The 21,823-nt window shown below is 45.3% G+C and overlaps 1 long non-coding RNA gene and 1 pseudogene across 2 annotated transcripts in view; both read right to left on the bottom strand.

The window, feature by feature from the left end:
• The window catches only part of LOC112821942 (mitochondrial pyruvate carrier 2 pseudogene), a 7,306-nt pseudogene extending 752 nt beyond the window's left edge, over positions 1–6,554 (bottom strand).
• A 7,416-nt stretch (positions 6,555–13,970) lies between these two features.
• Positions 13,971–21,823, bottom strand: part of LOC141373233 (uncharacterized) — a 121,068-nt gene continuing 113,215 nt past the window's right edge. For both annotated transcript variants that reach the window (XR_012378949.1, XR_012378950.1), the window contains exons 3-4: positions 16,325–16,362; positions 13,971–16,195 (exon numbers count right to left, since the gene is read on the bottom strand). This is a non-coding gene — a long non-coding RNA (uncharacterized lncRNA). The remainder of the gene's footprint in view (positions 16,196–16,324; positions 16,363–21,823) is intronic.

Below are 21,823 nucleotides of genomic sequence, written 5' to 3'. Positions count from 1 at the left end.
CAGAGTCCATAGTCTCTCATGGTTCATCTCCCCCTTCAATTTCCCCCCCTTCATTTTTCCCTTCCTACTATCTTCTTTTTATTTTTTTTTAACATATAATGTATTATTTGTTTCAGAGGTACAGGTCTGTGATTCGTTAGTCTTACACAATTCACAGCACTCTGATGCGTTTTGACAAATGTATCACCATGTAACCACCATGACCATCAAGATATAGAACATTTCCATCATCACTCAAAACTTTCCTTTGGGGGCGCCTGGGTGGCTCAGTCGTTAAGCGTCTGCATTTGGCTCAGGTCATGATCCCAGGGTCCTGGGATGGAACCCCACATCGGCCTCCCTGCTCGACGGGAAACCTGCTTCTCCCTCTCCCTCTGCCCCTGCTTGTGTTCCCTCTCTCACTGTGTCTCTCTCTGTCAAATAAATAAATAAAATCTTTAAAAAAAAAAAAAACTTTGTGTCTCTGTGAAGTCACTACCCTCCTCCCACCCACAACCCATGGGATTCACTAATCTGCTCTCTGTCTTCCAGAGTTTTAGATAAATGAATCATAGAGTATGTGGTCTTCTAGGTCCGGCTTTTGAGATTCACCCAGGTTGTTGCATGTATCAATAGCAGCTTATTTTTATCCCCGAGTAATATTATAGTATGAATGTGCCAAAATTTGTCCAACTACCAATAGTTAATGGCTATTTGGGTAGTTTCAAGATTGAGACAATTTTGAATATATACATACAAGTCTTTCTCTGAACACATTTTTTAATTCTCTTGGATAAACACCTAGCAGTGGGATTTCTGGGCCATATTGTAAGTATATATTTAACTATTTAAGAAACTGCCAGACTGTTGTTTAAAGAGACTGTTCTCATTTTTTTTTTCTTTTCAGAGAGAGAGAGAGTGTGTGTGTGTGTGCAATTGGAGAGGGGAAACGGAGGAGAGAGAGAATCTTAAGCAGGCTCCACGCTCAGCAAGGAGCCTGACACGGGGCTTGATTATAGGACCCTGAGATCACGACCTGAGCCAAAATCAATAGTCGGATGTTTAACCGACTGAGCCACCCAGGCGCCGCAGAGGCTGTTCTCATTTTTGCATTACCCCCAGCAACTGTGTGAGGGTTTTAGTTGTTCCATGATCTCTTGTCATTTGATTTTGACAGTCTATGTAATATTAGCCACCCTAGTGGAAATGTTGTATTATCTCAATTTGGTTTTAATTTATATTTTCCTAATGACCAATGATGTCGAGCATCTCTTTATGTGCTTATTTCCCAAACATCTGTCTTATTCTGTGAAGGGTCTCTTTAAAACTTCTGCCTATTAAAAAATCAGGTTGTCTCATCTTGTTATTGAATTATAAGAGTTCTTTATATATTCTGAAAACAAATAATTTTCCTGAACATATGTTTTGCAAATATCTTCTCCCAGGCTATGTTTTCCCTTTGCATCATCTTAACAATGTCCTTTCAAGAGCAGAAGTTGTTAATTTTGATGTTCAAATTTCAAGTTCCTATCTAAAGAATTTTTGCCTGTCCAAAGGTCACAACAAATTTTTTCCTAGAAATTTTGTAGTTTAGCTCTTATATTTTGGTCTATAATTTATTTCAGGTTAAATTTTTTATATGGTGTGAGAGAAAAGTCCAAGTATTTTTCCCCCATATAGTTTGTTCTGACACCATTTGTGTAAAAAACTGTGCCTTCTCCATTGAATTACCTTGGTAATTTGTCAAAAATCAATTGCTCAGGAATGCCTGGGTGGCTCAGTCAGTTGAGCATCCGACTCTTGGTTTTGCTCAGGTCATGATCTCAGGGTCATGAGATCAAGCCTCACATTGGCCTCCACATTCAGTGCAGAGTCTGCTTGAGATGCTCTCTTTCCATTTCCCTCTGCCCTTCCCCCGTGCTCACACACGTGCTCTCTCGCTCTCTCTCTCTCAAATAAATATATAAAGTCTTTAAAAAAAATCAATTGCTGGGGCACCTGGGTGGCTCAGTTGGTTAAGGGACTGCCTTCGGCTCAGGTCATGATCTCAGGGTCCTGGGATCGAGCCCCACATCGGGCTCCCTGCTCCGCGGGAAGCCTGCTTCTCCCTTTCCCACTCTCCCTGCTTGTGTTCCCTCTCTCGCTGACTGTCTCTCTCTCTATCAAATAAATAATTAAAATATTTTTTAAAAATTAAAAATAAAAAATAAATAAGTGCTCATGTATCTGTGGGTCTCTTTCTGAACTCTATTCTGGCTCACTAATATGCACGTCTGTTCTTATGCCAATACCCCACTGCCGTTATTAGATGTAGCTTTATGGAAAGTCTTAAAATTAGCATGAGTCCTCCAACTTTATCCTTCTTTTTCGAAATTGTTTTGTCTATTCTAGGCCTTAGCATTTCACATACATTTTTATATCACCTTGTCAATTTTTACAAAATCCCTGTGGGAATTCCTACCAGTATTGCTTGGGAGGTACAGATCAATTTGGAGGGAAACAATATTGAGGATCATCTCCCTAGTTCAAGATCCTTAAGAAATCACATCTGCAAAGTCCCTCTTGCCATGTAAAGTACAGATTCCCATGTCATGGGCGTCTTTGGGCAACCATTACTCAGCCTACTGCAGCATTTGATTTCATTGTTTTTCTCTATTGTTTGTTCATTTCCTATTTTATGGATTTCCAGTGTTCTCTCTAGTGTTTCCTTCTTTTTGCCTCAGGTTTATTTTGTTCTTTTTCTAGTTCCTTAGGTAGAAGTTTAGATTTTTTTTATTTGCAATATTTCTACTTTTATATTAAAAGCATCTAATGCCATAAAGTTCCCTGGAAATACTGCTTTTAAATACACCCCCAGGGGCGCCTGGGTGGCTCAGTTGTTAAGCGTCTGCCTTCGGCTCAGGTCATGATCCCAGGGGCCTGGGATTGAGCCCCGCATTGGGCTCCCTGCTCTGCGGGAAGCCTGCTTCTCCCTCTCCTGCCCCCCCTGCTTGTGCTCCTGCTCTCGCTGTCTCTCTCTCTGTCAAATAAATAAAATCTTCAAAAAAAAATAAAAATAAAAAAATAAATACACCCCCAAATTTTTGATATGTTGTGCTTTCAATTTCATTCACTTCAAGAACATTCATCTTCTGTGAGATCTTTGGCCCATGAGTTATTTTAAAAACACGCTTTTAACTTGGACTCTTTTAGATATATTTCTCTTGTTGATTTCTTTTTTCTCTCTCTCTTGTTGATTTCTAATTAATTCCTAATTAGAAACGTGTGTGCTAATTTACTTCTCTTGTGTAAATTTGAGCTTTTTAATTTATGGAGACTTATGACTCAGAATCTTGATGACTATTTCATGTTTGAAAACGTGTTTTGCTGTTTTGAAAAGGGTGTGTATTCTGTTTTGGAATGATGTAGTCTATAAACATCAATTAGGTCAACTTGACTGATAACGTTAAGACTGATATATCTTCACTCATTTTCTGTCTATTTTTTCTATTACTCGGAGAAGTGTGTTGAAATCTGCAACTATAATTGTGGATTTGCATCTTCTTTTAGCTCCGCGAGTGTGTGCTTCATGGATTTTGAATCTCTGTTGTTAGGTTCATATCCATTTAGAATACTTACATCCTCTTGGTGGGTTGACCACTTTATCATTGTATTATGTCCCTCTCTTTCCCTGGAAATGGTCCTCGTTGAGTTTTCAAAATGGTATAAGAGAGGACCCGAGGTTGTGTGGCTGATCTAACACTGCCTATTTATGCCTGGCACATCATTTTAAAGCTAGAACCTCACACAGAAATGATCTTTAGAGCTCATGAAATGTAACTTCTTTTGCTTTTGAAAGTCTTGTACTGTAGATTTGCAGCCAAGCGATAAGGAAATTGTTCCGTTCCCTATACCTAAAAGCTGACATAAAACATTTTCTTTCCCCTCTAATCAAAGCCTTGCCTCAGCTCCTCCTGTTTACCGAGTCCAACGCAATGCTTTCATGTTGGTATGGCCAGCACTTGCTACCTCTTGCCTATATACAAGCAGCTGCTTGCCTGTGGCTAAAGCTGCCGTTAGCTGCTAGGTCAAAATCCCCTTGGACTACGCTTCCTGAAAAATCAAAGGCCTAAAGATGCCAGCCCAGCCCCACCCGTCAGAAGACAGTCGCATAACTGTAAAAACTAGTCGCACAGTGCACCAAAGCCCTGTGAACCCCCAGCGTTAAAGAAAAAAAAAAAAAAATCACATGACCTGCGTTTATCCCACCAAAGCCCTAAAGTCACTCAGTCAAAGCTTCATGTTTTGGGCTCCCCAAATCGGACTGCTTCTCTGTCTCTCAGCGTTCCTGGATTATGCTCCACATGCTGGGGGAAAGGATGCTATAAATTGGACTCCCTCAGACTCAATCCCCCTCCTGTGCTGATGGTAATCATAACTGGTTACATAACGTGTGTAATAAGGTTCATTTTCCCCACTGTCCGGCAACACACTGGGCTCAGTTTTGGGTGGGTTTTTTTTTTTTTTTCTACAACACTCAGCCCTGTGTAAGTTCAGGCCCCTCACTACTTTATGAGGGAAGAGCTTCCTAGTGTCCCAGAATGGTGACAAGGGTGGGAGACGTCCCACACAGGCGGTACGGCTGGAGGCTCAGCCACGTCTGGGAGCCTGGTGCACATTTCTCTGCTGCAGGGGCCACAGGGGGTGAGCAGGGCAGAAGGCAGGGCAGTGCTCTGCCTCTCTCTGTCACCTCTGCTCTCATTCATGCCCCCGCCCCTCACCCAAGTCAGTCCCTTGTTCACATAGCTTCTGGCTGCCTCCACAGTTGTGTCCAGGATCACCCTCTGCTTCCCATCCCCCCATCCCAGATGGCCCTCCTACTCCCTCCTGGGAAGGCAGGCGGGGTGTCACCTTCTCTCCCCAGCTCCTATTAATCTTTGTGATGCCATATCCTATGGTTTGCTCTCCTCGGGGTCTTCCTTTTCGATTCCTAATAACCTAGTTTGGAAGTCAGACAAAAGAAAACAGAAAGGAATAGTAACCACTTCTTCCTCTTTCCATCTGCATGTTCGGACAACCAGGGAGAAGGCCGCAGACATATAGGAAAGTAGGAGGAGCACAGAGATTAAGATTCAGGACTCGAGGTCAGCGCCCGGGTTCACCCACACCGCACCACGGGGGTCTCACGATCCCTCCAAGCACCTATCCCGGTACAGGGCTTGCACACGAGGAGAACCATTAACCATCCTAGTCCAGTGACAGTGCTGGTAGTTAAAAGTAAGTCCGGAGGTTTTACAAATGAATGCCCTATGGCTGGAAGAGGTTAGGTTGCGTGTCCAAGACACACTGCTTGTCGGAAGCACGGCTGGGATTCAACCCCAGGCTGCTGGACCCAGCCCCCCACCCACCTTGGGGTCACCTGGCAGGACTGGTGGGCAGCCAGCTCAGAGCAAGACCGGGACACAGGGCAGAGGCCAGAGCAAGGTGGACATTTACTTCTAAAATGAAACTACCACCATGGAAGATGGGAGAGGAAAGGCGGGAGTAGTCTGGGCCTGATTTTGCTCCACGTACAAGGGAGCCAGCCACTGGTGTCTGAAGACCCTTCTCCAGAAGCACCAGCCCCAGTGGGACTCTCTTTAAATGTCTTCTGATTGTTTCCATTCAAAGCTATCTTCCAAAACAGAATTCTCCACCTACCTTTATGAATAGGTTATAAGTGTAATACGAAGAAGTGGGAGGAGAAAACCACGTGTCCTGAGAGGAGTGGGGGAGGAGGGGGTGTGGAGCTGTGTGTGGCAGAGTTCGAGGCTGCCCCAGGTACTAACATCCCAGCCATCGATGTCATTCCCCTTCTGGGCTGTTCTTGAGTTAGCTGTATAACAGGATGCTTTAAAATGGTTCGGAGCAGCAAAGAGTGCTGTTTTGATGGGACTCTGAGGAAAACCCTCATATGGGTTTCAGAGATATAATGGGAAAAATCCCTGGTGGCCTTCCATTACAATCCTGGAGGGGTCTTCAGAGTTGATGAAAGACAAGAGTGGGGTTTTTTCCCCCAACTGACTTTTCAGATTCAAGGCTCCCATGTGAGGGATCCTTCTGCGGGAATGTGGGGATTCCTGCCAACAGTAATTATAGCTGGATCCTCATGATACCCTGAAAGGTTGAAACCAAGCAGCAGCTGTGGCTGTCCAGAAATGCCCCTTCTCCATAGGACTGGGGCTGGGTCTACACAGTGCCACAAGCAGTCAGGATTCAACCACTGTCCCTCTGACCTCACCTCACATCACAGTCTTCCGCACGCACGACCCAACAGCCCCACTGGTCCTCTTTATGTTTCTCAAGCACACCAAGGTTTTCTCCTTTTGGTCTCAGAACCTGCTGTTTCCTGGGCCTGGAACATTCTTGCCCAGACTTGTGCCTGGCTGGCTTCTTGGCATGGCTCAGGCCACTCCTCCAGGAGGAGGAGTGGCCAGCGATTCTAAAGAAGTACGGGACCTCACCAGCGATTCTAAAGAAGTACGGGACCTCACTTTCCCACCTCCGTGTTTTATTTTCTTCACAGCAATTATCTCTAGTATTTCTAATGTATTCATTCTGTTACTGTCTTTCTCCTCCCCTGGAATATAAGCTCAATGAGAGCAGGAAACTTCCCTCCCTTGTTCTCACTGCTGCATCCCGAGGACCTTGCCTGGCGCATAGCAGACACTCCAGAAAGTTTGGTTAAACAGGTGAGGGAGAGGATGTTGCTCTATGTGGGGCCAGCTGCCTCCCTCACCCAGAAGCGACCACCAACTGGCAGGGGTCTGCAGGCCTCCGGGGAGCACGTCGGTGTGTATCAGCCTCACCATGCCCTTGCTACAGGGACGGCATTTGGGCTCACGGTGGAAAGAAAGAATTATAGGATTTGAGCTGAGGAAGTTGCATCTGTCATGTACTAGCCGGTTTTCAAGATAGGATGGAAAGCCGTAGAGCTTTCTCATTTTAGGTACAACTACTGTGTCCTAACCCATTTCTCTCAGCAGTGCCCCATTTTGAATGATTGTGGTTTTCTCTCGCTTTTCTTTGAAGTATTTATTCACAGCTTGGTTTGCGGGAGTTGGAAAGCAGGTCTGGGGAAGGTTGCTGAGCCCTCCGCTGACACAGAGGAGGAGGCCACCCACCGGTCACTGGTCCTGGCTCTTCGCAAGACAATATGGTGAACTTTATTAAGATTAAAGGCAAGCACCATTCATGGGCTTCATTTATAAGGATTTTGTAAGGAGTCCGTGGAACATTCCCCAGGGGGTCCTCTGGTCCAACTTTCCACCAAGTGCAACACCTCCCATGACATGGCTAACATAATTGTCTGACCTTTGCGTGAACAGTCAGCTACCTCACCGAGCAGGCAGCCCATATTTTACCCCCGACAAAACTTTTCTGAGGAAATTTCCCAATAAAATCGATTATTTTTCTTTTAAAACCCTTTTCTGTGGGCAGTTGGTAGATATTTTAAAGCTTGGGATTTGGGCCATATGGAGTGAAATATTTAGAAATGTTTAGAGCTATTTAGTTCCTTAGGAAAATGAGATTGAGAATAACCTAAGAGAAAATACTGCACCATTGGCTTTTCCCATTCATAAACACATGCTGCTTGGCACGCACTTCTCTGACATTCTGTGAGGTGAGGGAGGCTGGAGTTGAAATTTCATTTGCATGTTATCCCACTGTGATAGGAAATTATTTCTCCTTGGCCAACTCTTATCACGCAGATTGCTCTAAAATCAGATTACAGATGTTTGTTTTGATTGATTAGTTAGTCCTGCCTTTAAAAAAAATCACTCATATCTTATCAGTGAGAATAAAGCTGAGAAAGCAATTACAAGACTAACTTGTCAGTTTCTGAGAGTGTTTTAACCAGAAGCTCCACAGAAATAACTCCTAGATAAAGGTGAGACAGAAACAAACTTCTTTAAAATCATGAGTAAATCTGTCAAATCTGTCAACCCGAGTGGCCACGAATTTAATGAAATCCAATTAAGTTGTCCTGTGCATCAGTGAGCACCCATTAAATGGCAGGTCATTCCAGTAGCTGCACAGGATAGAGGATAAATAGAACTTGAAGTTCACCCTCGAGGCGCCCAGAGGAGCCTGATCCCCATCCTCCCGTCCCCACCGGGAAGTCATTTAACGGGTCCACTTCATGTTCTGGCCAAGTGTCATGGGATTCTTACAGGGATAAGAGAAATGGGGCTTAGCTTTGGGGAGATGATAAGTATATACTCCAGGCTTTGGGACCAGACCTCCGGGTGTGAGTCTCGGTTCAGCACCTCCTCGTTTCATGACCTCGGGCACGTTTTTTAACCTCCTTGTCTGTTTCCTCACCTACCACACAACGATACTGTTTCTCTTGCAAGGCTGTCGGGAATCAGAGATAATCTATGTAAAGCTCCTAGAAGAGTGAGTCGTCCTCGGTAGCCTGTGCCAGCTGCGGGCTCTGGGTCTGTCCAGCTGCAGACCCGCTGGCCCGGCACGCAATAAGTTGATCCTGCTGGAAGGTGACCTTGCAGGGTCTGCGCCAAGACAAGCGGTGGAGGCCTTTGCTGGCCCTCGGCTTTTTAGCAAGGGCTGGTGCTCTGCAGAGGGCCTGATCCGGGGCCCCGGGGCGGGGGCCCACGCGGCGCAGAGCGACGCCGCGGAGAAGGCGGGTGAGAGCAGGCGAGGGAAGAAAATCCGGGATAATGTGTTTAATTTGATACGTTCCCTGGAGTCATTAAAATGCATTCTCTCCTGGACTCTAAAATTCTTGAGCTGAAATAATCAGTCCAACAGGCTTTTTGCTGGAGATAATGCGAGCTCACCTCGCGAAGCGCTGTAAAGCTCAGGCCTGTTGAAATACTGCCCCCCTGTGTCCCGGGATGGGAACCGCCTCTTCGGGAACCCGCTCAGCGGGCCAGCCTCTCAGCAGGGAGCTTCAACTCAAGGCCGAACCCCCCAAACGCTCAGGCTAATGTGTAGGGTAGGAACAGGGTGCCAGGAGTCCAATTCCTTCTTCACGTGATGGAGAATGCCTGTCGTTCATTTTCAAGGGGTCCCCAAACGAATTCTGAAGGAATTATTGACCTCTACTATATCCTCTCAACAAGGGAGAAAAAAAATACAGACCAGACCAAACTTCACACAGGAACTCCCTGTTTCCTTCTCTCTCTTCCTCTCTCCTCCTTTTGCTTCATTCCTCCCTTCCACTTATTGAGTGGCTTCTAAGACAGTAAAGCCCTAATATTCTCCCCAAAAAGAAAAAGGGTAAGAAAACAAAGTTGTGGTGTTCTTTTTTTTAAAGTAGGCTCCAGGTTGGAGGAATTCACTCAAGCCAAGGACTTGAACTCAACGACCCTGAGATCAAGAGTCAGCTGCTCAACCAACTGAGCCACACAGGCACCCCCAAAGCAAAGTATTTAGAACAGGAGCTGTGACATTATAAACACTTAATAACAGTGGCTATGCTTAGTCCTTATTATCTTTTTCTAAGTCTCGGGCTTTGCCCCGAGTCCAGCTGGGGAACATAAAAATGGCCCTTGCTCCCATGAAGCATACAGCCACAAATTCTGGGCTTCAAGCTATTTGGGGTTTTAGCCATACCAGCGAGCTAAAAAAGAATAATGTTGCCAGTGTCTAATAAAAAATACCAAAACAAAACAATTCGTGATAGCTCAAAACCCACTAGGAAATATTAGCGCCATTTCTCTCAAACACAGCCCGAATTTTCACAGGTACGTGTCTGGATTCCTTGGGGAGCTCTTTTTCTTTTCTCAAACATCTTCATGAAATAGAACTCCCCTCCTTCCAATTCCAGTGCTTAGCCACATTTTTAGCTAAAGGAGAAAATTATCTTCAGGCTGGTAAAATATGGAGCTGCTTGGTTTGAATGGTGTTTTTCTCACTCTGGTTAAAATTATATTCCTCTGTCTTATAGAATTAGAGTCTCCAGGAGCCCCCTGCTAAAATCTGCATATCCTTGCACACGTCACCTCATTCATTATTAGTTTATGAGATTGATTTGTTAAATGCTTCCCAACTTGATGGCTACACCCAGGGAGACTCAGAATGAGCACACTTTTCAAAATAGTATTTTCTCATTTTAAAAATCATAAATACTCATTGTAGGAAACTCTAAAGAGGAAAATTATCCCCAGCATGAGATTCTCCTTTCCAGCTGATCTAGATCTCAAGATCTAGATAAAAGGATGCAAACTCCATTCCACGTCTTGAAGAAGTCCCCCCAAATTTCTGCAGACAGATGAGGAGTCTCCTTGTTCATAGTCAGTCCTTAGTTCCAGATTCTACCTCCACAAAGGCTATGTCCACTCTACCAGATCTACCCCCACCCCTAACACACACAAGTGCACAAATACAACCCCACCCACATAAAACATGCCTGTGGTAAGCTGAAGATGGAGAACGAGAAGTATGCACTGTAGTAAGCAGCTTCAAATAAGACATTTTCCAGGCCTTTCTTTTTTTTTTTAGATTTTATTTATTTATTTGAGAGAGAGAGAATGAGAGATAGAGAGCACGAGAGGGAAGAGGGTCAGAGGGAGAAGCAGACTCCCCACCGAGCAGGGAGCCCGATGTGGGACTCGATCCCGGGACTCCAGGATCATGACCTGAGCCGAAGGCAGTCGCTTAACCAACTGAGCCACCCAGGCGCCCTCCAGGCCTTCATTGTCCTTTGGCCATCCCCTCTGCCAGAGAACTTCCACCCATTATGTGCTCTGCTGTCCTTGGTCCGGTTTCCTCTTTCCCTGATCCTGGCCGGCCTCATGCAGGGCACCGTAGCCACTTCCTGCTCTTGTTAGGCTCCTGCCCACTCTCCTACCCTTGGGCCTTCCCTTCTAACTCAAGGGCTTACATCAAGTTATTTTCTAAAGCAAGAATAGTTTGCCCCCAAAGAGAAACATGACTGCCAATCGTTAAAATAATGAAATGTCCAGCCCTATTGCATTTTTTAATACTGTGGGTAGTGTATGGTTCTGTAGCCTTTTAAAAGTCAGTGATATTGTGAACATTTCACCATGCCAATAAAAATTACTGCAAAATGTATATATCACATCCCATGTCACCATGAGGATGAGTCAGTGTTCTTGAGGAAGGGGTTGCATCAGGAGCATGAAGGATCTGAGAGGGAGCGTGGTTCAGTGGGCAAAGGAAGGCTGGTGCTAGTTTCTTGGGGGATGTGATGTTCCTGTCTCCCTTGGGGAAAGGAGCAACACATTATCAAGAAGGGTGCAGATACAGGAAATGCCCTTGGAACACTCCATGATTTAGCTCAGGCTCAGCTCTGTGAAGGAATAAAGCAGACATCCTTGGCATAGCCTTTGCTGAGACACTAGAAGTGTGCCACATTCCTAAGGAATACAGCAATGCCAACAGGTGATATTTAAACATGGGTAACTGTGTGATTGCGGCAAGAGGTGGGTAGAATAATAAATCCAATTTCTTTAAGTATTAGCTAGGCTAATGTATCGCATAACACACACAGTTGGAAATAAACACAATTAAAATAAACTTCTGGAAAAGCTTACCTGGCTTTTTACAAATTTTGAGTATTAGAAACCACCTGAGTAGGGCGCCTCCCGAGTGTGTATTTATGGAATAGTACCTCGAGGGGTACTTTAACTCAGATCTTTATGAAGAGAACACAAAGATTGGATTAGAATATGTGGGCCCTTGCAAGAAATTCGGCCTACTTATAATTTACTGTATAAACAACTCACTACAGTGTGTCCTGATCATCCGTTCTGCTTCTTTCTCTAAGACTTCGTGGGAACCCTCCCCAGCATGGGCAAGGCTGTTCAGACGTTGACCTTCCTTTGTTGTATCTCAGATGGCTCTTGCCCCCACCACTGAGGCTGGAGAGGTACACTTGTTTCAAGGCTCTGATAGAATCACAGATACTTCAGAAATGTTTGCTTTTGTACTTGCTTTAGTTGTATTTTTTGAACAATTTCTATGAGAGTGTCAAAAAAAAAAAGCCCTTAAAAATTCTTCTTGGTCTGACCCTTAAAAAAAACCCAGACTCATTTCATTCCCCATTCTCGGGCATCCTTTCCTTGGCCTGCCCTCCGTTCTTCCTCTTTGCCTAATTTCTTTTTTATAAAAAAATATTTATTTATTTATTTTTAAAGAGAGAAAGAGAGAGAGAGAGCACAAGAGCATGCCAACAGAGGGAGGTGCAGATGGAGAAAGAGAATCCTGAAGCAGACTCCGCGCTGAGCACAGAGCCTGACGTGGGGCTCAATCCCAGGACCCTGAGATCATGACCTGAGCTGAAACTCCAAGAGTCGGTTGCTTAACCAACTGAGTCACCCAGGTGCCCCTCACTTTGTCTAATTTCTGATGCAGACTCTCCATTGACGATCTGATTTGTCAGATCTTGGCCACCCCTTCTGAATTCTATCCCTGAATTCCTAAGCCTTTGCCCTGGAACTTGCTTTTAGACCCCCTTGCTCCACATCTTCAAACCACAGGCCGACGGCCCTTTGCCTTTGCCCTACTATTTTGGTTACCTATCTCCACATAACAAGCCACCTCAAGACTTCATGGCCTAAGACAGCACTGCCATTTCTTTGTTCAAGATTCTGTGATTTAAGCAGGTTGTATAGGCATAGCTCGCCTTCGTTCCATGGGGACCCAGTTGGGGTAGCTTGACTGGAGCTGGACTGTCCACTTCCAAGATGGCCTTATACACGTAGTTGGCAAGTTGGTCTCGGTGAACAGCTGGGACTCAGCTGGGACTGTCAGCCAGAGACTTGAATTATCCTCTCTGTGGCCTCTCCAGATGACAAGGTAGAGCTTCTCATGGCATGGCCATCCTAGGGTAGTTGGACTTCTTTTATGGAAGTTGGTTTCCTCCAGAAAGCAAAGTGGAAGCTGCACCATGAGATGCCTGGAGGCAGCAATTTGGAGCAGAGAGCACTGGACTGAAGAGTCATAACCCAGTGCCCCCACCCATGAGCTGAGTTACCCTAGGCAACTCACAACTATTGCTGTTTTCTCATTTTCACAATACTGGGAAGTGGGTTTGGGAGAGAAGATAAAACCATCTTCAGCACCAATTCTAATGTTCCTAAGTCTAATCTGAATTAAGGAGTAAATGGATAGCCACAAAAGATCACTATTGAACCCAACTAAAAATATTTACTTAGCATCTATCTTGGACAATTCTGGGTCACTACAAAAGAAAGGAGTTTGAATATTTGTTGGCAGGCACAAATAGGTAAAAAGTTAGCAAAAACATGCAGAATGGATGGATCCATGATTCATTGCAAATAAATAGTCTGGGAAATATATTGAGTTCCTTCAGTAATGCAATAGTTCACTGAACGTTAAGATGGTTTTGGAGGGGGGCGCCTGGGTGATTCAGTCAGTTAAGCATCTGCCTTCGGCTCCAGTCCTGATCCTGGGACCTGTTGGCTTTGGACACTGAACAACAGAAGGAATTGCAATGGACAGGGTAGCTGGAGGTTTACCTGTCAGAACCACCCCACCGCCGCCACCACCACCTCTTCTATTACCTGATCATTGAAATCATGTCAGTGAGGGAAGACAGCCCAGATCTCCAATCTCCTGACAGGATTGACTGTGGCACCCTGAGTTTCATCTAAGAAAGAACATCTAGAGGGCCAACTGAGCTGGAGTTTTCTCAAATGTGAGTGATATGCAGAGGCTTTATAAAGATCACATGAGAAAGCACAGGTGGGTCATCAGGCCTAACCCGGTGCCTGGCACATAAGCAAATGCTCAGTGATGGTTTTGCAACCATGTGCTAAAGTTCCACACTTTCTCAGGTGGCTCTGTATGACCCAACTTCAATTAGACAAAAATGGGATTGGAGAAAGCCAAACCTAAGCTGAGTCTAGAAAGTCAAGCTATTCAGAAGAAGGAACTAGTGTCACTGTCCAGAGCCAGGTCCACTGGAGAAATGCCCATCTCTTCAGGTTGCTCTGACCGTCCACTCCTACTGCAAGCTCACACAGCCCTGGGGTATCGATGGACCTTCATGGGCTCTGAGACAAGGCAGCACTGCAGGAGAAGCTTCGGTTCCCCCACAAGGACTTAGTCACATGGGAGGGGACGGGTCTGATATCACCCAACTGTAAAGCCAAGCGAGCGCATTCCCGTTACTTCATTGGGCCTCATTTCCCTCACCTCTAACAGTGAAGTTGGAGGTGAAAGAGGAGGAAAGTGTTGGACCGCATGATCTCTAGGGGCCCTTCAGCTGTATTCATCCTCTACTAAAATTAAGTAAACTCCAGGTTTCCAAACTTTCCAGTTTTAGTTTGGCCTAAATGCCAAGTGAATGTCAATCATGCTTCTCCATTTGAAATAAAAGACACACCTGTGTCTTCATTCTCGTGGACAAATGCCTGGTTGACAAATTTGTTCTTGTGATCTTTTTAAATGAAAGATTAAAAACCTTGACTAAAGTCACACCAAAAGCAGGTGAGAGAATCCAGTTCTTCTGACTATAAATGTTCTTTCTAATCCTATATCTATGATTTCTATAATCAAAGGGGGCAGTATTGCAAGGGCTCATGAAACTGAATGTGGAAAGGGAAAGTATTGAGGAATGCTGAATAAAGTATCTGATGTCTTCTGATCTCCCATCTTAATTTTATCAGAATCTAAGGAAGATGGAGGAGCCCCCACCTCACTGACTACCCTCCACAACACGGACATAGGGGCAGACCAGGTGAAGAGATGGGGTGGTGGACAGGAAGAGTGCGCTGACCCTTCAAAAGACACCCACTACAGGGCTCTTAAAGAAATGACTCCAGAAGTGTTTTTCTTATTTTTTTTTATTTATTTGTGAGAGAGAGAGAGAGAGAGAGAGAGAACCCAAGCAAGAGAACCCAAGCTTCTCCCTCTGCGGCAGGCAGAGGGAGAAGCAGACTCCCCACTGAGCAAGGAGCCCAGGACTCAGTCCCAGGACCCTAAGATCATGACCTGAGCTGAAGGCAGACACTTAACTGACTGAGCCACCCAGGCATCCCAGAAGTGTCTTTCTTATTGCGAACCTTTTCTCATTGTCGCTTCTCCAAAGCAAACATAAGTATTTCCAGCCAAGGTTCTGGTTTTTCTGTTGTTTCAGCTTAAGATCCTTTTGAACATCCCCCCCAGCACCACTAGCTCATGTGTGTGTTTTCTCCCCAAAATTTGCAGTAGTGACGTGGTTGGCTCACTAGAGCCTATGCCTTCAAATCTCTGTATTTCAAGTGTTTGGCTGCCAAAATCTATTATGTGAATAATCTGTTTTGTTCCTGTTTTGTTTTTCCTTTTCTAGTAATTTCAGGGGTTATTGATGTGTAAAAGGATGAAGGACTTAAAATAATAAAATAAATTTTAAAGAATACTTTTTAAATGGCTTTTTATCTTTTTGTTTACAAGTTATACATGCTTATTGTAGAAGATTTAGAAAATATAATAAGGCATATGGAGAAGAATTACTTGGCTATCAACCCCAATAGTGAGAGACATCACTATTGACATTTTAATTTTTTTCTGTGGAATCAATCTGTACTCTTTGGAAACATAATTTTTTTTCCACTCATCTGCATATGATGAAGCACATTTTCTGACAAAACTAAAGTATATCCTGTTCTCAGACCTAAGTCAGAATGCCACCTTTTGGGGCACTATTTTTTTTTAATTCTTTTTGCATAACAGACCATTCAAAAAGGAACAACCCAGGGGCCCCTGGGTGGCTCAGTCTGTTAAGCTTCTGCCTTCAGCTCAGGTCATGATCTCAGGGTCCTGGGATCGTCAAGCCCCACATCGGGAGCTCCACTCACTCTCCCTCTGTGTGCTCTCTCAAATAACGAATAAAATCTTTAAAAAAAAAACCAACCCAGCAATATATTAATTTTTTGCCAAGTTAAATATGGCTTGTACATTTTGTTAATAAAACTGGTTGTTATTAAGCATGGCTTTTGAATGGTTTGGGTGTGAACATGTTTGTTATCTTTACATTTTTTTTGCATTCAAATAGTTCCAGTTGGCCAGTTTGTAAGTAAACACAATCACAACTAATTTTTACAATATTCCCCAAATCTCGGAGCCTTAACATAATGAAAATTTATTCTTGCTCATGGGACGTTCAGTAAAGTTTAGGCAACTCCCCTCCTTGGCTCTATTACAAGCAGTGACTTAGGGATACATGTCTTTTCCATTCAATAGTTTTGCCATCTGGAACATGTGACTATGGAAAAAGAAGAAAGTGGAGAGAGAAGGAAATCATTCAGTCAGCTTTTTGTTCTACTTGGAAGTGGAGTACATCCTCCCTCCCACATCTTATTGGCCAGAAACCTGTCACATGATCTGGACCTACCTGTGAGGGCGTCTGGGAAATGTAGTTTTCCGTTGTGCCTAGTGAAAAAAAAATGGTAAGCTCATAACGATTTACAGGACCACTTACAAATGAAATGTTCCTTGTGTTTCCACCTTAACGCCATTTGTTGTTTGGCCATTTAAAGAACTATTCATTGTACAACCAACTGGATTCCATAATCCAGCTCTCTCCTTGATGGCTAAAATAGCAGAGCACAGTATACGGAAGCATACACACACGTTCTCTCTCTCTCTCTCTCTCTCTCTCTCTCTCTCGTTGCTATCGGCAACTGTGCTAACAGCATAGTTGATTTGGGTATATTAATAATAGATCCTTATAATAAGCGTAGCTCTATGTCAGACACTGTGCTGTGTGCTTTGCGTTCATGCATTATCTCAATTGATCTTCACAAAATTTTATGAGGCAGTTACTAATTATTATTTTCACTTTGCAGATAAAGAAATGAAGCTTACAAGTGAGATAACTTACTCAAAGTCATACCACGACAAGGTGGCAGGGCTGGGGCTCCTGTCCGAGTCCATCTGGCTCTGGAGCCTGTGTTCCTAACTCCCACGCTGTATCACCACCACCCCCCATCAGAAAGACGCTGCCAGAGTGAGGAGAAAGGAAGCCCCGTGCCAAAGGAGCCTCAGGCTTTCCTGACCTTACTGTCACCATGGTTCTAAGCTGGATGATCTGTCCTCGGATCCTGCACCAGTTCTGTCATACACGACCTAGACTGAAGATGTGGGTGGCCAGCTCTATGCTGTACCCCAGGAGGATGCTCTCACCGTTCTGCTCTGCCTCAGCCCTTGCTCCATTTCCAACTGGACCACCAGACTGACCGTGATGTGAAGCATGGTGGGAAAGCACAGCCAGTTACATTAGTCTGGGCCATCCTTGCTTACATTTGATATATTGCCATATGCTATCTTTAAATGTTTGCACCTACCAGCTTTCATTCCCCAGCTAGAGGGTAAGCCGGAAACCAAAACCACCTGTTTCCCCAGCACTTAGCCACAGCACAAGGCACAGCAGAGGTGTCTGAGAAACTCAGGCTGATTTGGGGAGGGTAGCCCTAATGTCACCTCTGTACCTCAGGGTCCTCTTCTACAGCATTAGGGATTTGGGCGGGAAAAGATCTAAGGTCTCCCCCAGCTCTATAGTTCTGTGCATCCCTGGGCACTACTCGTCAAGGACACGCCGTCAAAAAGTTTTGTAAATTTTTCCTGCAAAGCCAAAGTCACAAGATGATCACACAGTGAGTACAGTCACATACTCACCAGCTAACCTTGCCAAACACACGGGACCATAACTGAGTTATAAAGAAAATTGCATTTTAAAGTGACAAAAAGCCATTATTACAAAATGACTAATAATGCAGCAAAGAGCCATGAAGTGATTCTTGCCCAAGTCATTAATCAATTGATGCACTTTGAAGAGAAGCTTCCTTATGCATGTTGCTAGTCATTTATTCAAATCAAGTAAATATTGTCCGCATTGTCCACTAAAAAAGTACAGGGTAATTTATTAAGAAATGGAGCAGATGAAATTTCTTGGAGAAGCTTCACAATGAAGGATTCTTTCAAAAAAGTGTTTTCGGGGGGCACCTGGGTGGTTCGGTCAGGTAAGTGTCTGACTTGGTTTCAGCTCAGGTCATGATCTCGGGTCCTGGGATTGAGTCCTGTGTCAGTCTCTGCACTGGACATAGAATCTACTTGAGATTCTCTCTCACCCTCTCCCTCTCCCCTCCCTCCCTTAAAAAAAAAAAAAAGTGTTTTCAGGGCATCAGGTGGGCTCTGCAGGCTTCGTGCTATATTTGCTCATCTTTGGGCCTCACTGGATTCTATCTGATGTTATAATGCAGTGAAGGTCAAGGCAACCTTCAGTTGTCTCATGGGTTAGTTGATCTCAGGCATGGGAACAATATCATTCAAGAGGCAAGAGCTTGGTGACAAAGACCCCGATACCCACTGTTACTTTTTTTTAAGTCAAACGGCTTACCTCCCTTTCTGGTTTGTCAAATAGGTAGTTACTTTCCAGAATCAAAGGCCTCCAACTTGGGTGGGCTTTGTTTGAACATGGTGGCATCTCCTAGCAGGGTGTGTGATGTCAGGCTTATTCCACAGCTGTTATTGCTGCCACAGGGGGAGGGGAAGGAGAGTTCTAGCACCTGCAACCAGTCATCTTTTACCACTCGGAAGGAAGTGCTCAAAACCACCGCAAACATGAAGCCATGGGAAAATTCAACATAATGACCCCCTTTATCATTAGCCAAGATATAATCATAGCCAGAGGGCAGAGCAATCTGTCGGTGCCAAGTTGGGATAAAATTTAGACCAGGTTCTAGCTACCCAATGGCAAGCATCTAGTAAATTGAGGTAAATTTTTTAAAGCTCATTCTTTGAGTTCAAGGAAGGATTTTTCTTTTCCCCTTTCATATGGACTATCCCAGAAACCCTGCCTGGGACTTCTCACACAACTTTTGTGATCCAATTTTGCAAAGTGGCTTCAAATACGCACTCAGAAACACACACACCAACACACAGTTAGACGTCTTCCCTTTCTGCTGCGTCCTGCAAACACCTTCAGGATCGCCTGGCCCCTCAGGAGGAACATTTGTAAGACCTCTACAAGTGTGGAAGAATTTGTCTCCTTCCTTTGGAAGAAATGACAGCAACCAGAAAGGAGCATCCCATGGGCAATATCTGACCCCATTCCACTTTCATTCCCATCATAATTTAACATCGTTCTCAAATAAAAAATGAATGACTTGAGGCTCCCGGTTGATCCGCCCAGTGGGGCTCTGGGGCAAGGGAGGACAGCCCAATGCAACAGCAGCGATGCAGCCAAGGTACATGTTTGGAACCGAGAAAGGACGGTGGGGCCAAGGAGAAACGGGTGAGGAGTCCAACAAGGAGCAAACAGGAACCAAGAAGAGATGACATGGCGTAGACAGAGTCCTCCCACCACATCGGGCAAGCACTCTTCCTAGACACCCATGGGTCCTGGGGTGAAGTCGCAAGGCAGGTTGAAGTCTTCAGGGGAGCAAACCACCCCAAACAGTGAGAAAGGAAGGAGGAAATGAAATATCATCCAGGGATACTGAATGACACCTGGACTGGGAGTCAGGAGCTCTGCTTTCCAGTTCTGCCCCTGCCCCTTGAGCCCTTGGGTAAATGACACGATCAGAATGGAGTGATCTCATAGTCGCCACAGCACCCTCAACAGAACAGGCACTTGTAGAAACGGTGCGAGGGATCATCTGCGGAGGCTGGTGTAGTTGCAACCTCCCATCCTGATCAAGAAGGTTCACACACAGCTGACCCCAGGCCCCAGGCATCTTAGAAGATGGGCAGTTGCCCAGCACGAATGTCCAGGAGGGAGGACCTCTGACAGGAAACGGCAAAAGATCCTCGTTGCCAAATGTGTTTCTCACACATCTCCAAGGAACCATTCTACACATGCGCTCCTGGAAACCCGCTCGATCCTTTGGCTGCCACTGCGCCTCTCAGAGCTCCGACCACAGCCCAGCGGCTGCTCAGTGGCCCTCCGCCTGCTCTGCTGAGGCCACGCCTGCCCTGGGCTGCCCGCGGGCAAAGACAGGGCAGAGCAGGGACACTGAGGCAGGTCCATTCCAGGGAGATGCGGGCCCCTCTGACTTTGACCAATGACTCCCAACAGCCCCGCCAGACTTCCTTCAGCTGCACAGGGGTCTAGGATGGTTCTGCCCAATTTTCCTTTCCCCTCCCTCCCTGGAGTGAGACCTGCACCTCCCGCTGCCTCTCACAGTCCCTCATGGCCCCCTCCCACCTTCCCCTCGGCCACGTCCCTAATAAATCTTGCTCATTTCATCCCATCTCAGTGCCCGCCACTAACACCGCTAGTGACCATCTCCTAACTAGTTGTTTCTCACTGAATTGTTCTGCCGATTGATTTAGAGCCATCGGCCGATCTGCGTGAAAGATGTTTTTAAAAGGTTTTCCCAGCACCCAAGTAGAGATTTGTGTGCAGAGCTAGCAATAGGTCTCCTCTCCAAGTGTCTATGTTTATCAATTCATTTGCATTGAGGCTTCGAGATGTCTGGGACTCGAACTCAAACAGTATCAGAGGCTGGAGGTCAGGCATAAATAGGCACGACCAGCAGACCAGTTGCGAGGGCTAAACAGAAGCCAGATTAGAACGGGGCTCTGGGCTCCTCTGAGCAGCCACCTGACAGGCAAGCAAGCACCCACAGACTAGAGACTGTCATTTGAAGTTGCCTCCACCAGGCAGGCTTATCAGTGTTTGCCTGCCTTGCAGGGAGAGCAACAGGGATTTACTGTCTGTTTAAAAGTTAAAACATTGGCCTTCATGCATTGCTGATGGGAATGCACCATGGTGCAGCCTGTGGAAAACCGTGCCACTGAGTCATACGCTTAAAAATTGTTTAAGTGCACTTTCCAACCAGGGCCTGGCAGCATGGCTCCCACAAAGAAGAGTGGCAAGAAGAAGCGCCGTTCTGCCATCAATGAGGTAGCGACCACAGAACACACCATCAACATTCACAAGGGCATCCACGGAGTCGGTTTCAAGAGGTGTGCCCCTCGGGCACTCCAAGAGATCTGGAAATCTGCCATAAAGGAGACGAGAACTCCAGATGGGCGCATTGACACCAGGCTCAACAAAGTTGTCTGGGCCAAAGGAATAAGGAATGTTCCATACCGTATCCGGTATGTGCAGTTGTCCACAAAATGGAACAGGGATGAAGATTCACCAAACAAGTTCTATACGTTGGTTACCTATGTATCTGTCACCACTTTCAAAACCTACAGACAGTAGATGTGGATGAGAACTAACCGCTGATTGTCAAATAAAGAGGAAACTATCAAACTTGAAGACAGGGAATGTTTACAAAAGACATGGGCCAAGGCAGCCCTCACCACACATCCTGCTTCTTAGGAACGAGGGCAGCCAGGACTCTACTAAGCCAACAGCCATCTCAGTAAGTGCAGGGAAACATGCCAGCACTGATGGGTGCAGGATGCAGACAACATCTGATGCTCTGCTTAGAAGTCCCCACAGTGCTAAAGGTGCCTGGGTGAGGCAGTCGGTGAAGCGTCCGACTCTTGGTTTTGGTTACATAAAATAGAAGTTCTCTATGTAGCACACTTAACAAGCCTTTGTACTGGGGGCAACTGATTATTTGGGATTGTTGTTACTGACAAGAGTTTTTGTTTTTAATTTTTGAAAAAGCTTATATGTGCAGTTACCCACGTATAAATGGGTATTCTAGGGGCACCTGGGTGGCTCAGTCGTTGGGCGTCTGCCTTCAGCTCAGGTCATGATCCCAGGGTCCTGGGATTGAGCCCCGCATCGGGCTCCCTGCTCCGCGGGAAGCCTGCTTCTCCCTCTCCCACTCCCCCTGCTTGTGTTCCCTCTCTCGCTATCTCTCTCTCTGTCAAATAAATAGATAAATAAATAAATAAATAAATAAATAAATAAATAAATAAATAAAAA

The sequence above is a fragment of the Callorhinus ursinus genome, unplaced genomic scaffold (genome assembly GCF_003265705.2).
Source record: "Callorhinus ursinus isolate GAN/ISIS: 27379988/994484 unplaced genomic scaffold, GSC_fseal_2.0 scaffold8, whole genome shotgun sequence".
Taxonomy (NCBI): domain Eukaryota; kingdom Metazoa; phylum Chordata; class Mammalia; order Carnivora; family Otariidae; genus Callorhinus; species Callorhinus ursinus.
Note: the sequence above shows the minus strand (reverse complement) of the source record. Positions and strands in the feature narration are given on the sequence as shown.